Source organism: Dermochelys coriacea, chromosome 28, assembly GCF_009764565.3.
Source record: "Dermochelys coriacea isolate rDerCor1 chromosome 28, rDerCor1.pri.v4, whole genome shotgun sequence".
NCBI classification, from domain to species: domain Eukaryota; kingdom Metazoa; phylum Chordata; order Testudines; family Dermochelyidae; genus Dermochelys; species Dermochelys coriacea.
The window spans coordinates 4,490,081-4,506,017 of record NC_050095.1 but is presented as its reverse complement, the minus strand read 5'-3'; the positions used below and the strand labels follow the sequence as shown (position 1 = coordinate 4,506,017).

At 49.7% G+C, this 15,937-nt stretch overlaps 1 protein-coding gene, 1 long non-coding RNA gene and 2 other non-coding genes across 10 annotated transcripts in view; 2 read left to right on the top strand and 2 right to left on the bottom strand.

The window, feature by feature from the left end:
- Positions 1-15,937, bottom strand: part of LOC119849376 (zinc finger protein 420-like) — a 3,142,523-nt gene that overhangs the window by 1,306,387 nt on the left and 1,820,199 nt on the right. The gene's annotated exons all lie outside the window — the stretch shown is intronic.
- TRNAA-UGC lies at positions 6,096-6,164 on the top strand. The gene has a single exon. It is a non-coding gene; the product is annotated as a tRNA-Ala (tRNA).
- On the top strand, positions 8,960-9,032 carry TRNAM-CAU. The gene has a single exon. It is a non-coding gene; the product is annotated as a tRNA-Met (tRNA).
- Positions 11,619-12,334, bottom strand: LOC122457760. Its single transcript, XR_006277433.1, has 2 exons — positions 12,290-12,334; positions 11,619-11,769 (listed from the first exon to the last, which is right to left on the bottom strand). It is a non-coding gene; the product is annotated as an uncharacterized LOC122457760 (long non-coding RNA).

Here is a 15,937-nt window from a genome sequence, read left to right as displayed (position 1 = left end):
ATTGCAATGTCAGCCCAGGTGTGGCAGGCTGTGCTCAAAGCAGAACCCTCATATAATGATGACATGGTTTGTACAGAGTCTGCCTGGCGAGGTATCATTGTAAAAGTTGTGATCTGTTGAACGCTAATACCTGGGTGGATGGTGTGTGCTAGCCTTGTCTGGGAACTGGTGGAGTTTTGCTCTGGGTGCGTTACTGAAATATGTGATGAGGCTGGGAAATGGCCACCACGAGCTTTTCTGGTGCGACACTGGAGGAGCCAGACTCGCTGCTGGCCCAGTAAAGGTATCCACACTCCCAAGGCCTCTTCCAGGAACCATGTACAATGCAGACTTCTCCGAGACAGCCCGGAGACAATGGACACTGCTTGACTCACATCATAGCAGAGGAACTTCCGAACAAGTTGGAAGAGGGGAAGAGACATCATGACTTGGCCTCTCTCCCACTCAACTCAACACTTGGCAACACATCTGGAGGACAAAGACTGAACTGAAATAATTCCGAGATCAGAAGAGAATAGTAATAATCCACTCAAATCAAAGTCCCCAAACAGACTAGTATTGGTTTCCCAGCAGAAAATTTTCAATTTTGGGGATTTTGTTTTCCCACTCAGACCTTTTCATGGGAAGCCGAGAGAAAATGTTTGAGTTGCTTCCTTCAGAACAGCTTGGCCTAGACACTGTTGCTCTGGGTCACTGTCGTGGCTGAGGGCAGGAGCATTTTAATAATTTGGGCAGGTCCCAGGCTGTTTGGGGGAGATTATGAGGCTGTTACCTTTTGAGATAAAAACTAAGAAACAAAGAACTCTTTGAGAAATCTGGGATTTAGACTTGTTTTATTGACATCAAGGGAGGTCTGAGTTCCTGAGGTTTTTGTTTACAGGAAGCAATGTGGCTTGGTCTGTCATTGTACCAAAGGGGAGATGGTTGTTTGTGAAGTAGGGCAGAAGACAAAATGCACATGATGAGGATGGCATTCAAACCCATGCTTGCAAAGCACAATGGATTAGCAATGCAGCACCTGAACCTCTCAGCCACCTCAGTTAAGCTGTCAAAAAAGGGACAGGAGGAGAAATCTAAGGCCGGCAGAGGTAGGGCCAATAAGGAGATTTAAATACTAAGTGTAAGGAGGGTCTAAATGATGTCCCCCCTCACATGGAGTGACGAGCTGAGGGAAAGACTTCAGGAACAGACCGTGGTTACATAGACAGGCCTATTTTGCCTAGGTATGCAGCAAGTATCCTTCATATAAAACAAACCCAAACAAAAAATAAAGGTAATTCTTCTGTTTTCCCTCAGTCAGGAAGAAATTTGTAAAAAGAAAGGGGTATTTTTAAGCAATAATCTGTCCCCACTAAGGGGCTGGGGAATGTTCATTTTGTTTTCAGACACTTTATGGGCAAGCTGACAGCAGTGGAAGAACAACCCAGAACACCAAGGGTCCACTGTCGCAACAAAAAATTGTGTTCTGTGTTTGTCGTGTTATTACTGTTATTTTGGTGGATATTATAAATTCTTCAGGCGTGACACCCCCTTTTAATTGGGCATGTTGTGCTGCCCCTTCAGGATGAAGGCAAAATGTACCCTAATTAAAACTCTTGCACCCCCAGTTCACCACCTCCATCCAAATTGTCTGTGACACCCCCATTCCCATGGTGGTCTACCCCCATCCAGAGACCTGTGGTTCTTAATGCAACTGGTTTACAAATGACTATCACTCTGTTCCCCACTGACTGGTATCTCAGCGCAACATTTCCTAACTGTTCTCAGTTTATGAAATTAGGTGAAAGAATGTTGCTATGGGTAATTTCAAACTCATTTGGATTGAATGGGTGGAAATTAAAGAAGAACGTCCTTATATGGCGAGCTCTCACAAATTACCTCTGGGAAGGCTGAAAGTCATTGCAGGAAGCTGACTCAGTGGCTCAAATCCAACGCTTGGAATATGCCCTGGGGCTACTGGATAGGGTGGGATTATAACAGGGATTTGCATTTAGTCAACTGACTGTTGGTTGGGAAATGTTATTCTAACCCTCAATCAGGGTTGGAAGGGACCTCAGGAGGTATCTAGTTCAACCCCCTGCTCAAAGCAGGACCAACCCCAACTAAATCATCCCAGCCAGGGCTTTGTCAAGCCGGGCCTTATACACCTCTAAGGAAGGAGATTCCACCACCTCCCTAGGTAACCCATTCCAGTCTTCACCACCCTCCTAGAGAAATAGTGTTTCCTAATATCCAACCTAGACCTCCCCCACTGCAACTTGAGACCATTACTCCTTGTTCTGTCATCTGGTACCGCTGAGAAGAGTCTAGATCCATCCTCTTTGGAACCCCCCTTTCAGGTAGTTGAAAGCAGCTATCAAATCCCTCTCACTCTTCTCTTCTGCAGATTAAATAATCCCAGTTCCCTCAGCCTCTCCTCGTACGTCATGTGCCTCAGCCCCGCAATCATTTTTGTTGCCCTCCCCTGGACTCTCTCCAATTTGTTTCTGTAGTGGGAGGGGGCCCTAAAAACTGGACGCTATGCTCCAGATGTGGCCTCACCAGTGCCAAATAGAGGGGAATAATCACTTCCCTCAATCTGCTTGCAAAGTTACCCATATTGAATGCAGACTCAGCAATATTTGATAAATTGGTTACTGTCCATTCAGTAGGTTATTTCCTACTTATTCCTAAATAATGAAGATGCTCTAAGGGGATGGGAGAGAGCTGTCCCATGTGTGTAGTCAATCCACCTCCCCGAGAGATGGTAGCTATGTCAGTGGGAGAAGCTGTGTCGGTGAGTGTGCAAGCTGTGGGGTCTACACGTGTATAAAAAGTTTAATCAAACCCCATTTTTAAAACCACTGTGGTCTGGGAATGGAAAAGGAGCTCTCTGAGGCAGGGCCTGTCCTTCAAAATCCTTAAGATCACTGACTTGCTTTTGCAAATGTCATGGGGGATGGCTCAGTGGTAGAGTATTTGACTGCAGATCAAGTGGTCCTCTAGTCTAATCTTCCACATACCTATCCCCTTCCTCCCACTACACTCAGCCTTCCCTACCTTGTGGCACCAACCAAGCCCTAGTGCCCCCAACATCTTCTCCCCTCCCACGGCTCCCTGCGCTCCTCTCCCCTCCCCCACAAGAACTCCTGAATAGGAACCTCACACTGCTCTCATCGTCATTGCTTGGTGGGGTCAAGAGGACTTGCTGTGGCCAGTGTCTCTGAGCTACACCAATTCATCGGAGTCAGAGCCGCACCACGGTTAATTCTCAGACTATTGTGCATTTTGCTTGCATTCTGCAGGAGTTCCTCTTAGACGTTTCCCCCGGATTCCAAAATTTCAGGGCTGAGAGCAATATTTTCAAGTGTTTTAAAATCCACTTGCAGACTCACTCTTCTCTAGATTCTCTCCTGTGGGCTCTGAGAAGCAGGATGGGGCCTGTATGATAAAGTCCCTGCAACATTCCCCTTTCATCCCAGGCCTGGGATGTCACCAGTTGCCACCTATCCCCTGGCAGCAACGAAGGATGTTTCCCTCTGTCCAGGAGACACCAGCCGTGGACCAAAGGCAACTTCTCTCCCCGTTCTTGGAATCAAGTTCATGTTTTTACCAGGAGTTAAAGCAGCCCAACCCCCCCGAGTCTGGATTAAAGTCACAAGTTTGCAATCTCTCCCGGAAGACAATTTTTTAATGAGTGGAGTTAAATGAGATGAGTGGAGTTAAATCAGTTCTCAGCTTGAGTCCTTTGCTCTAAATCCTGAGGCTATCGTCCCACCATGGGGCCATTTCCTGCCTCTCTCTCATACAGAAGGACAATTTTCTTTGCACAGATGTAGGAACAGCAAGATCTTTCTCTGTCCCTTATGCAAAGCAGGGCGTCAAATTCCATGGAACCTGCCTCTTCTGTGACGGAAACAACGGAGAAGCAGGGGGCCCTGGGCACATCCAGCCCTGGCTCGGAGATGTTCCCTCCCCTCTTTCTTTATGCTGCTGTTGTTATTTCATGGTATGTCTGGGATGGGAAAAGCCGAGTTCACTCCAGGTGGAGGGAAAAAAGGACCCTGAGAATCTCAGGGCCTCAGGGAAACCCCAACCGCTGCTTCCGGGATCACTGAGGTGCTCGGGATTTGAGCAGGAAAGAGACGGTGTGAATTGTCCGGGGGGGCATGAATAACAAAGGCGAACTGTCAGGTTGGAGGGAGGTTACCAGTGGAGTTCCTCAGGGATCGGTTTTGGGACCAATCTTATTTAATCTTTTTATTACTGACCTTGGCACAAAAAGTGGGAGTGTGCTAATAAAGTTTGCAGATGATACAAAGCTGGGAGGTATTGCCAATTCAGAGAAGGATCGGGATATTATACAGGAGGATCTGGATGACCTTGTAAACTGGAGTAATAGTAATAGGATGAAATTTAATAGTGAGAAGTGTAAGGTTATGCATTTAGGGATTAATAACAAGAATTTTAGTTATAAATTGGGGATGCATCAATTAGAAGTAACAGAAGAGGAGAAGGACCTTGGAGTATTGGTTGATCATAGGATGACTATGAGCCACCAATGTGATATGGCTGTGAAAAAAGCTAATGCGGTTTTGGGATGCATCAGGAGAGGCATTTCCAGTAGGGATAAGGAGGTTTTAGTACCGTTATACAAGGCACTGGTGAGACCTCACCTGGAATACTGTGTGCAGTTCTGGTCTCCCATGTTTAAAAAGGATGAATTCAAACTGGAGCAGGTACAGAGAAGGGCTACTAGGATGATCCGAGGAATGGAAAACTTGTCTTATGAAAGGAGACTTAAGGAGCTTGGCTTGTTTAGCCTAACTAAAAGAAGGTTGAGGGGAGATAGGATTGCTCTCTATAAATATATCAGAGGGATAAATACAGGAGAGGGAGAGGAATTATTTCAGCTCAGCACCAATGTGGACACAAGAACAAATGGATATAAACTGGCCACCAGGAAGTTTAGACTTGAAATCAGACGAAGGTTTTTAACCATCAGAGGAGTGAAGTTTTGGAATAGCCTCCCAAGGGAAGCAGTGGGGGCAAAAGATCTATCTGGTTTTAAGATTCTACTTGATGAGTTTATGGAGGAGATGGTATGATGGGATAATGGGATTTTGGTAAGTAATTGATCTTTAAATATTCAGGGTAAATAGGCCAAATCCCCTGAGATGGGATATTAGATGGATGGGATCTGAGTTACCCAGGAAAGAATTTTCTGCAGTATGTGGCTGGTGAATCTTGCCCATATGCTCAGGGTTTAGCTAATCGCCATATTTGGGGTCGGGAAGGAATTTTCCTCCAGGGCAGATTGGAGAGGTCCTGGAGGTTTTTCGCCTTCCTCTGTAGCATGGGGCACGGGTGACTTCAGGGAGGCTTCTCTGCTCCTTGAAGTCTTTAAACCATGATTTAAGGACTTCAATAGCTCAGACATGGGTGAGGTTTTTCGCAGGAGTGGGTGGGTGAGATTCTGTGGCCTGCGCTGTGCAGGAGGTCGGACTAGATGATCAGAATGGTCCCTTCTGACCTTAGTATCTATGAATCTAAAACAATCTACAACTAGATCCACCTCATTAACCAGCAACACAGGTTGATCTGCTGCAGATAGAAGGGAAACTGGGAGCGATTCTTTGCTGTCGGCCATGGAAAGAGTGACCCGATTGCACCGCAGGGAATGCGCTGGGGAAAGCTGGACTTTACAGGCAGGTGGAAATAGCAGATCCTAGGAACACCTGGAACCCCCCCCCCACTTCTTCCACCGGGGTGAGGTGTTGAGCTTCTGACAGCGCCCCCCACCACCGTTACCTTTCAGCAGGGGGTGGCAGCACCACCCAGCCAATGCAGGGGAGAGGGCTGAGTGTATCTCTGCACCCTGAGTCCAGGGCATGTACTCTCTCTCTCTCTCTCTCTCTCTCTCTCGCTCTCACTCTCTCCCCCACATATAGAATCTGGCCCTGCTGCAAAGTGACCCATAGGAATCAGCAACCACTAGGACAGGAGGTTTGGCCCTCGGAGCAGGGGAATGTGTCCCCCATGCTGCTGTTAGGCCCCGGATGCTCTGGAAAGAGGAGGGCTCTGAGGGGAACCCATCACAAACAGGCCCCATCTGGGGAGTAGCTCAGTGGGAGAGCGCATGCTTTGCATGTATGAGGCCCTGGGTTCAATCCCCAGCATCTCCAAGTTTTCTTTTCACCCGGCTGCTTTGCTCATACCCACCAAGGATGTGGCCCAGGAGTTTCAGTCCTGCTCAAGGAGGGGCAAGTGCCCATTGCGTGACTCATAGAATATCAGGGGTGGAAGGTCTGTGGGGGTTTCTGCTCCTAAGTCACCTCGGCACTTTTAAGATTCCCACCCGCTGGGCTGCTTGGGGCAATGGCGGATGAGAAGGGAGACTCCTCCAGCCCTGGAGGGAAAGGTCCCCTCTGCCCAGACTGAGGGGCAAGGAAACGGAGGGGCAGTCAGTGCTCAGAGAGGAGAGACGTCAGCGATTTACACCCGTCAGGGGACTCTGTCTTTTTGAGGCGAGTGCAGCTGGCTTGGGATGGTGCTGACGATGGATAGAAAACAGGCTGGAGTCAATGACAGATGAGACCAGAGAAGGGGAAGGGGAAGGGGAAGGGAAGAGAAAGGGGAAGGGCAGCTCCACAGAAGGTCCTGGGTGCTCAGATGCTCCAGTTCTAGGTGTGGGCTCTGGGCTGGGGCAGGGGGTTAGGGTGTTGGAGGGGGTGAGGGATGCAGGCTCTGGGAGGGAGTTAGCATGCAGGTGTGGGGTCTTGGCTGGGGCAGGGCATTGGGGTGCAGGAATGGGTGGGTTGGCCAGGTTCTGGGAGGGAGTTCAGGTGCGGGCTTTGGGCTGGGGGAGGAGGTTGGGGTGTGAGAGCAGGTGTGGGGAGAGGCCTCTGGGAGGAAGTTTGGGTGCAGGGTCTGGGTTGGGGTAGGGGGTTGGGGTGTAGGAGGGGTGCAGGGTGCAGGCTCTGGGAGGAAGTTTGGGTGTGGGGTGTGGGCTCTGGGCTGGGATATGGGGATAGGGTGCAGGAGGGGGTGCAGGGAGTGGACTCTGGGGAGGAGTTTTGGTGCAGGGGTGGGCTTTGGGCTGGGGGAGGGGGTTGGTGTGTGAGCAGGTGTGGGGAGAGGCCTCTGGGAGGAAGTTTGGGTGCGGGGTCTGGGTTGGGGTAGGGGGTTGGGGTGTAGGAGGGGGTGCAGGCTCTGGGAGGAAGTTTGGGTGTGGGGTGTGGGCTCTGGGCTGGGGCATGGGGATAGGGGCAGGAGGGAGTGCAGGGGGCGGACTCTGGGAGGGAATTTGGGTGCAGGGGGTTGGGGTCGGGGCTGGAGCTTGGGGTGCAGGAGAGAGTGAGGGGTGCAGCTGTTACCTCAAGCATCTCCCAAAAGCGACCCACACCCCCCTCTGGCAGCAGCTCCTAGGTGGGGGGTCTCTGCGCACCACTGCCCACAGACACCACCCCAGCAGCTCCCGTTGCCACGGTTGGCAGAGTCGGCCCTCGCGGCGGGGCAGCATGTGGAGGGGCAGCCCAGGGATGTGCCATCTGCATCTGGGAGCGGCACTACGCGGAGCGAGGGTGAGCAGGAAGCCGCCTTAGCCCCGTTGTGCTGCCGGTGGTGGCGGTGGGGGTCCCTGGACCATTTTAAATGTCCCGGGGCCAGCAGGCGGGGCTGGGGGAGACACCCAGCCCTGAACTTTGGTGGAGCCAGGCCCCCGTGCTCTTATATTGCTGGAGCATGGGCACCACGGGCCCAGATAACTCGCCGCCCCGGCGGCCGGAGGAACTTCGGTGCTAAGCTACATTTCTGCTTGTTTCTTTTTGGAAGGTTAAATGAATGCAGCCTCTGCTCCGGTCTCGCCCAGTTTAAGGGCCTAACGTTGCTTTGCACAACGATAAATCTCGGCACAAGTTCGAAATGAAATGGAGCAGAACCTGAGGAATGAAAAGCCTCCGGATTCGTCTGTGGGCGTTGACTCCGAACGGGAGCTGGAATTGGACTCGCTTTGTGCCTGCGGCCAGTGAAATATCAGGACAAAGTCGTCCCAGGGATTGGGACACGGGGCTTGAGCAGGCTTTGATCTTTTTAAAAGGTAATTAGCGTGGTACACTTCGTGCTTTTAAAGGTGGCTTCCCCAAGCAATCGCAAGTTGTTCTTCCCACAGCTGGCTGATGGTGGGCAGCAGGGGGTCTCCCCAGTCTGTGGGGGAATCTCTCTGGGCCCCACTGTTAGTTCCTTCTCCCCCTAACCACACGCACCCCTCCCCCATCCATTACCAATGTTTTAGAGCGACCCCTCCCTCCCCCTATGAGATACAGACTCTCTGTGACAGAGACTGACGGGGGCTCCTCTCTGCAGGGCCCCAGTGGGGAAGGAAGGAGACTGGGGGAGAGGAAGTGGACAGGCCGAAGGAGTCAAATGGGGCTAAACCAGATTAGAGGAGATTTTCTTCCTATTAAAATGGACTGGAGTCTCATTGCTGAAAAGCCACATCTTGAGTGAGGTTTGAACCAGCAGCCTTTCAATGACCAGGCAAAGGTGTGAACCACAGAGACGGATAACTGCCTCCTTCCCAAGCCTGGTTAAGAAGCGCTTGCGGTGGTGCAGCTGGTTAGCGCAAGGGTGCTCGCTGCTGGGGTTATGAGTTCAAGCCTTACCTGCAGCCCTGGTTTCTATTACCCCACGTAGCTTCCTCAGCTTGCTTTTCCCAATTCACATGGAAAGTGCCATAGGAGGATAACGAGAGTAAGTTCTAAAATGTGGAGGTTGGTGCGAAGCTTGGGACCCCCCCACCAATGGTACCATTAGCTCTGGGTGGATTATTCACTGGCTGGGAGAATTGATTTCTTTGCTGCGGAGAAAGCTGCCAGGACAGGTCTCCGGGCACCAGATCTCCGTGCTTCTTCCAGCACCCGCCAGGCTCCGTCACTGCTGGAGGAGGGTCCTATAAGCACTGAGCCCAAGACTTTTCCAAGCCTTCTTAGCGCAGCTGGCAGCGCGTCAGTCTCATAATCTGAAGGTCCTGAGTTCAAGCCTCAGAGAGGGCAACTCTTTTTGCTCCCTGCTTCAGATTTTCTAACAGAAATCAGGAAAAAAGACTATAGCAGGGTGGTTTCTAGACACCCTTCCATCCATCTAAGTCACACACACAGAGTTTGTAAGGGTACGCCTACAGTACGAAATTATTTCAAAATTATTCTATTTGAAATTTCGAGAGCTATTTTATACATTCATTCTTCTGTGTCCCCACTAAAGCGCGTGAATTCGGCAGATTGCGTCCACAGTACCAAGGCTAGCATCGAATGTCGGAGCGGTGCACTGTGGGTAGCTATCCCGCAGTTCCAGCAGTCCCCGCCACCCATTGGAATTGTGGTTTAAGCTCCCAGTGCACGATGGGGCAAAAACTTTCTTGCAGGTGTTTCTGGTGTGTGTCATCAGGAAGCTATGGCAGACAATCGTTTCACGCCTTTTTGGCATGCGACGCCATACTGCTTTCAGCAGACGGTGCACCGCTGCTCTCCTGCAACTATGAATCCACCTCTCATTTCCTCTCATCTTCCTGTGTAATCTCTACGATCTACTCTTTCTCTTCCTCATCGAGTGCTTCCGCTGCCAACTCTGCTCGGCCATCGTGAACCGAGCAGCACAGCTTCTGCCGCCAACTCTGCTCTCCCGCTATTGCCACGCTTCTGAGCTTCTCCAGGTTGTCTGTCCTGGGCTCCCACTTCCGTGAAAGCCACAGAGGACCACCATTTCCCACCTTTGTTTGGCTACCATGAACCAAACAGCACCTCTTCCACTGCCACTCTGCTCTCCTACATTTCGCGCCCTTTTTCCAGGATTACCCGTGCAGGCGCCATAGCCATGGAGCCAGATCAGATCTCCGCTGCAGTTTTGACCATTGTAAATACTTCGCGCATTATCCAGCAGTATGTGCAGTCCCTGCAAAACCGGGCGAGGGAGCAACGACAGCACGATTACTATACTGATGAGGACATGGACAAAGATGGCACGGCATGTGGCGATTGGGAGATCATGGTGCTGTTGGGCCAGGTTCATGATGTGCAACACTGATTCTGGGCCCAGAAAACAAGCACAGACTGGTGGAATCGTGTTGCAGGTGTGGGATGATTCCAAGTGACTGAGTAACTTTTGTATGCATAAGGGCCACTTTCATGGAGCTTTGTGACTTGCTGTCCTCTGCTCTGAAGCGCAAAGACACCAAAATGAGAGCAGCCCTCACAGTTGAGAAGTGAGTGACCATAGCCCTGCGGAAGCTTGCAAAGCCCGACAGCTACTGGTCAGTCGGGAATCAGTTTGGAGTGGGGAAATCTACTGTGCTGCAAGTAGCCAACACAATCATTGACCAGCTGCTATCCAGGGTAGTGACTTTGGGAAATGTTCAGACCATTGTGGATGGCTTTAAGGCTCTGGGGTTCCCTGACTGAGGTGGGACGATAGACATAACACATATCCCTATCTTGGCCCCGGAACAGCGGGGCGGCCAGTACATAAACTGCAAGGGGTACTCTTCTATGGTGCTGCAAGCACTGCTGGATCATAAGGGACGTTTCACCGACATCAATGTGGGGTGGCCAGGAAAGGTGCATGATGCTCGCATCTTCAGGAACTCTGGTCTGTTTGAACAGCTGCAGGAAGGGACTTACTTCCCAGACCAGAATATGACTGTTGGGGTTGTTGAAATACCTACAGTTATCCTCTGGGATCAAGCCTACCCCTTAATGCCATGGCTCATGAAGTCATACATAGGTACCCTGGACAGTAGTAAGGAGCAGTTCAACTGTAGGTTGAGCAAGTGCAGAATGGTGGTAGAATGTGCGTTTGGATGTTTGAAAGCGCGCTGATGCAGTTTACTGACTCGGTTAGATCTCAGCACAACCAATGGTAATTGCTGCTTGTTGTGTGCTCCACAATACCTGTGAGAGTAAGGGGGACACATTTATTGCAGGGTGGGCGGTTGAGGCAACTCACCTGGTGGCCAGTTTCACTCAGCTAGACAACAGGGCGATTAAAGGAGCGCAGCAGGGTGCGCTGCACATCAGAGAAGCTTTGAAATCCAGTTTCATGACTGGCCAGGGTACAGTGAGAAATTTGTGTTTGTTTCTATTAAAGTTACCCTCCCCCTATATATATATATGAAAAGAAATAAAGTCAAAATTTTTTAAAAACCATTCTTTATTATATGTTGCCCAAAACATTGAGAGAAATCAGAAGCTAGGCGGGGCGGGGGGGAGAAGGGGGGCTATTGGCCGGGGGTAGAGGAGGACGGAAGGACAAATCCAGAAACCAAATCAAAATTTAGGATATGCCAGCTTTCTGCATATGTGCAATCCTCTGGGGTTGACTGCGTGGGTTCCCATAGCCTCTCCCCCCATGTTCTTGGGTGTCTGGGTGAGGAGACTATGGAACTTGGGGAGGAGGGAGAGCAGTTATACAGGGGCTGCAGTGGCAGTCTGTGGTCTTGCTGCCTTTCCCGCATTAGATCCACCATACAGCAGAGCATGTCAGTTTGCTCCCCCATGAGCTTGACCCTAGCATCCTGCCTGCTCTCATCGCTCACATCCCTCCTCTCTTTGTATTCATGTAATATTTTATGCAACTCCACAATTGTTTGCCTCCACGCATTCAGCTGGGCCCTATCAGTGCGTGAGGACTGAGTGAGCTCGGCAAACATGTCGTCCCGAGTTTGTTTTTTCTGCCTTCTAATCTGGATCAGCCTCTGGGATGGAGTAGATAGGGGCCGTGTTGAAACATTTGCACCTGCTGTGGGAGTAGAAAAAGGGAGGGCAGTATTTTAAAAGATATATTTTAGAGAACAAAGGGGACACTCTTTCTCAGTGAAACAGGCAATTCATAGTACACAGCACATGTTCTTTCTGTACAAGGTCGCATTTTTCCTCTATACTGAAGTGCCTGACACTTTGGTGTGAGTAAGCCATCACGCGCGGCCGGGCAACAGAAGTCAGCTTGCAGGCAGCCATGGTAAGCCCTAGGGGCATGCGGGGTTCTGCTTCTTCCTCATTCCTCTCAATGCTTTCAAACTGCCGGGCCCCCTTTCCCATAGCAAGCAATGCCTGGTGGGTTTGCCATTTAAAAGGAGGGCATGCAGGCTCTCTGGGATGATCACTTCATACAACACCCCCCCCCCCCCCACACACACACCCCGCGTGGCTCCGATGAGGCTCTGAGCAGGGATGAGCCCTTTAAACTAAACGCGAGCAACCCAGCGTGGCTGGGTTTCCCCCACCCCCCACCGCGTGGCTCCAATCAAGCTCTCACTCACCAGAAGTGCCTTCTCCAGGGTCATAGTCCGGGAGCATGCTTTGGGAGTGAGGGGAGCATTCTGGGATAGCTCCCGGAGGCCAATATCGTCAAATTGCATCCACAGTATCTGTAACCCAGAACTGCAATCTCGATTTTAGCGCTACTCCACTTGTCGAGGTAGAGTACAGAAATTGGAGTCAAGAGCCCTTTAAATCAAAAAACTGGTTTGGTCGTGTGGACGGAACCAGTTTTATTTCAAGGTAACTCAGCTGATTCCAAAATAACCGTGTACTGTAGACCAGGCCTCAGGCATTAACTTTTCCCTCTCCTTTATGATTCTTTAATGCAGCTGGAAATACCAATTCCTAGAGGCCCCTTTCACAGAGCAAACAACCACAGAGCAATGAGAAAGCTGGGGGCTGCCAGGTTGTTGTGGGCAAGTAGCGAAAGGGATGCACAAACAATCCAGTTGCGCCATTGCCCACAAGCTCACCCCCCAAGCAGCTTGGACTCCTGATGACTGTCATGCTGGGACTCCACTGTCTCCGCATCCTTGACCCCCTCTGAAGGGAAGTGCCTTAGACCCCTAATCATATTTCAGACCCCAGCCAGTGCAGCATCCCTGCCCAACCACTCACCATCTGCCCCAGGAGAACCAGCTGGTGGGCTGCATCCACAGGCAGATAGTTTATATCGCTCCCCTCAGAGCAGCAGCCACAGCTGTGGCAGCTAATCCCCACATCTGGTTGCCAGGGGATCCAGCTGGATTGTTTGTGCATCCCTTTCAAGACTTGCCCTCAACAACCTGGCATCCCCCAGCTTTCTCATTGCTCTGTGGTTGGTTGCTCTACAAAAGGGGCCTCTAGGAATTGGTATTTCCAGATGCATTAAAGAATCATAAAGGAGAAGGAAAAGTTGATGCCTTAGAAAAGTCTGTGTGTGTGTGTTAATTGGATGGGAGGGTGTCTAGAAATCACGCTGCTATAGTCTTTTTTCTCTGATTTCCAGTGGTAATCAAGGTGGGCCATTTCCAGCAGTTGACAAGAAAATGTGAGAATGGTGGGGGCGGGGCGGGGGGGAGAATTGGGGAAATAAACATGGGGAAATAGTTTTACTTTGTGTAATTACACATCCACTCCCAGTCTTTATTAGCCTAAGTTAATTGTATCCAGTTTGCAAATGAATTCCAATTATCACTACAAAATGTTCCCCCACCCCCCGCTCTCCTGCTGGTAATAGCTCACCTGACCCAATCACTCTTGTTACAGTAAAAAGAAAAGGAGTGCTTGTGGCACCTTAGAGACTAACAAATTTTTCATTGAATGCATCCGATGAAGTGAGCTGTAGCTCACGAAAGCTGATGCTCAAATAAATTTGTTAGTCTCTAAGGTGCCACAAGTCCTTCCTTTTCTTATTCATGGTGTTGTATCCCTAAAGTGTGGCCATTTGGTGTCAGTCCTTTTAAATAAACAATGGCTTTTTTTTTCATAGAAACAATATTTTCCTCATACAGACACAAGAGTAGATTAATCTACAAAGGGAAGGTGATTCTGAGACATTTCTGGAGGGAGAAGGGAATGTTTTCATCATCACTAAATTATTGTGTTCTACCTCACACACACACATAGAGTGACAATAAACTTAATGAACTGAGCTACCAACACACTTCACAGGAATGAAATAAACAACTTTATGTTCAAGGAATTAGGTGCATTTAAACAATATTAAAAATATGTTTTGGGCAACGCATGGAAAAGTCATTGTATTGAACAACCCACTTGATATAGTTAATATACCACATATTTAACGAAGCTTATAAATTAAGGTGCTGTGCCATTTACGCACACACAAGACATAGAAAAAACTGAATTATTTGAGCTACCAACATTTCCACTTTCTCTCAGCATGTTAGACCCCCTGCTTTAAATGAGATATGTCTAAAGCCCAGGTCAGCTCCCAGACTGCTGTGCTGGGCATCACAAAATGGGGAAGAGATGGCCAGCCCTCTGTAGAGATAGAGGTGGTTAGGGACTATTTAGAAAAGCTGGACGTGCACAAGTCCATGGGGCCGGACGAATTGCATCCGAGAGTGCTGAGGGAATTGGCGGCTGTGATTGCAGAGCCCTTGGCCATTATCTTTGAAAACTCGTGGCGAACGGGGGAAGTCCCGGATGACTGGAAAAAGGCTAATGTAGTGCCCATCTTTAAAAAAGGGAAGAAGGAGGATCCTGGGAACTACAGGCCGGTCAGCCTCACCTCAGTCCCTGGAAAAATCATGGAGCAGGTCCTCAAAGAATCAATCCTGAAGCACTTAGAGGAGAGGAAAGTGATCAGGAACAGTCAGCATGGATTCACCAAGGGAAGGTCATGCCTGACTAATCTAATCGCCTTTTATGATGAGATTACTGGTTCTGTGGATGAAGGGAAAGCAGTGGATGTATTGTTTCTTGACTTTAGCAAAGCTTTTGACACGGTCTCCCACAGCATTCTTGTCAGCAAGTTAAGGAAGTATGGGCTGGATGAATGCACTATAAGGTGGGTAGAAAGCTGGCTAGATTGTCGGGCTCAACGGGTAGTGATCAATGGCTCCATGTCTAGTTGGCAGCCGGTGTCAAGTGGAGTGCCCCAGGGGTCGGTCCTGGGGCCCGTTTTGTTCAATATCTTCATAAATGATCTGGAGGATGGTGTGGATTGCACTCTCAGCAAATTTGCGGATGATACTAAACTGGGAGGAGTGGTAGATACGCTGGAGGGGAGGGATAGGATACAGAAGGACCTAGACAAATTGGAAGATTGGGCCAAAAGAAATCTAATGAGGTTCAATAAGGATAAGTGCAGGGTCCTGCACTTAGGATGGAAGAATCCAATGCACCGCTACAGACTAGGGACCGAATGGCTCGGCAGCAGTTCTGCGGAAAAGGACCTAGGGGTGACAGTGGACGAGAAGCTGGATATGAGTCAGCAGTGTGCCCTTGTTGCCAAGAAGGCCAATGGCATTTTGGGATGTATAAGTAGGGGCATAGCGAGCAGATCGAGGGACGTGATCGTTCCCCTCTATTCGACACTGGTGAGGCCTCATCTGGAGTACTGTGTCCAGTTTTGGGCCCCACACTACAAGAAGGATGTGGATAAATTGGAAAGAGTACAGCGAAGGGCAACAAAAATGATTAGGGGTCTAGAGCACATGACTTATGAGGAGAGGCTGAGGGAGCTGGGATTGTTTAGTCTGCAGAAGAGAAGAATGAGGGGGGATTTGATAGCTGCTTTCAACTACCTGAAAGGGGGTTTCAAAGAGGATGGCTCTAGACTGTTCTCAATGGTAGCAGATGACAGAACGAGGAGTAATGGTCTCAAGTTGCAATGGGGGAGGTTTAGATTGGATATTAGGAAAAACTTTTTCACTAAGAGGGTGGTGAAACACTGGAATGCGTTACCTAGGGAGGTGGTAGAATCTCCTTCCTTAGAGGTTTTTAAGGTCAGGCTTGACAAAGCCCTGGCTGGGATGATTTAACTGGGACTTGGTCCTGCTTTGAGCAGGGGGTTGGACTAGATGACCTTCTGGGGTCCCTTCCAACCCTGATATTCTATGATTCTATGATTTATGAAAGAATTGTCTAGTTCTGTATTTCTTAGCCTTTATCTGAAAAGGTAACAGCCTCATAATCTC